Here is a 1,168-nt window from a genome sequence, read left to right as displayed (position 1 = left end):
CATTATTGTTTTAAGTGTTCACAGTTTAGCAGCTAAACTTTAGCTGTGGGCACGATTCGCTTGCATAAGTGTTTTTTGTATTTTATGTCATTATTATAAGAACGGACTGGAGCACTATATTATTGTTTTATGTACAGAGGTGTAAAGAGTACCTAAAAACCATACTTGAGTAAAAGTACAGATACCTTACAGTGAAAACTACTCCACTACACGTTACAAGTCACCAATTCCAAAACAACTTGAGTAAAAGTCTAAGAGTATCTGATTTTAACAGTACTTAAATATTTTACTTATACTAAATATAGGCTCAAAGATGCAATTTTTGGGTGAACTATCCCTTTAACTGATTCGTTATCAAGACTGTTTCAGAGCAATACTTGAAAATGACCACTAGGCGTCACCGTAGAGACAGGTGTCGAATTGTTTCGAAGCCTTGGCACATTTGCTTTGACTGTTTCAGTGTTTCACGAAGCCTCGCTCTGCCCACCACTAACCACAGGTAACAAAGAACAGGATGGCGGGCGGGCAAACAAACAACCATAACATTCAACAACTCACAAGGAACTAAAGAAACACTAGGGCTATATATACACACAGGGTTAGACAAGCTTAACAAGATAAGACACACCTGGGAAGACTAAGGGAACCAATGAACAAACGGACTACAAACTGACTACAAACACCGCGGGAGACAGGAAGTGACATAAAAGTCCAGGGCAAGGCACAGAGAGCATGAAACACAAACAAGAAAGAGTTGAAAGAGTTGTCCTCATCTCATATATAAAACACCTGTGATTCACAAATACTAAGCATTGGAAAATGACTCTAATATTAAATGTATATTCTGAGAAAATTACAATGTTTTCTGACCTTAGATGGATTTAAACCTGCTGTAGGGGACTCCAACACAATATTAGTACACTTTATGGCTACATAAAGTTGCTTTGCAATGATTTGTATTGTGAAAAGCGCTGTACAAATAAACTTGAATTGAATTGAACTTTAAAATACCATATGACCTGCTCTTTAAGGATGTGTATTTGTCACAGTGGAGGAGGAAGTGCTCCTCTGTCTCAACTGATCCTGATCTACATTCATTACAGATGCGCTGTTCTTTAGGTAACCACGTGTTTTTATGTCGTCCTGTGTGTCTCTCTCTCTCTCTCTC

General features: G+C 38.0%; 1 protein-coding gene across 1 annotated transcript in view; it reads left to right on the top strand.

Annotated features, from left to right (window-relative positions):
* LOC107703936 (transient receptor potential cation channel subfamily M member 7-like) overlaps positions 1-1,168 on the top strand; it is a gene marked incomplete at its 5' end in the record, with an annotated part of 30,293 nt that overhangs the window by 27,700 nt on the left and 1,425 nt on the right. The window lies entirely within an intron of this gene.

This window comes from Sinocyclocheilus anshuiensis, unplaced genomic scaffold, assembly GCF_001515605.1.
Source record: "Sinocyclocheilus anshuiensis isolate Anshui unplaced genomic scaffold, SAMN03320099.WGS_v1.1 scaffold1059, whole genome shotgun sequence".
NCBI classification, from domain to species: Eukaryota; Metazoa; Chordata; class Actinopteri; order Cypriniformes; family Cyprinidae; genus Sinocyclocheilus; species Sinocyclocheilus anshuiensis.
This window is presented reverse-complemented; position numbering and strand designations above follow the sequence as displayed.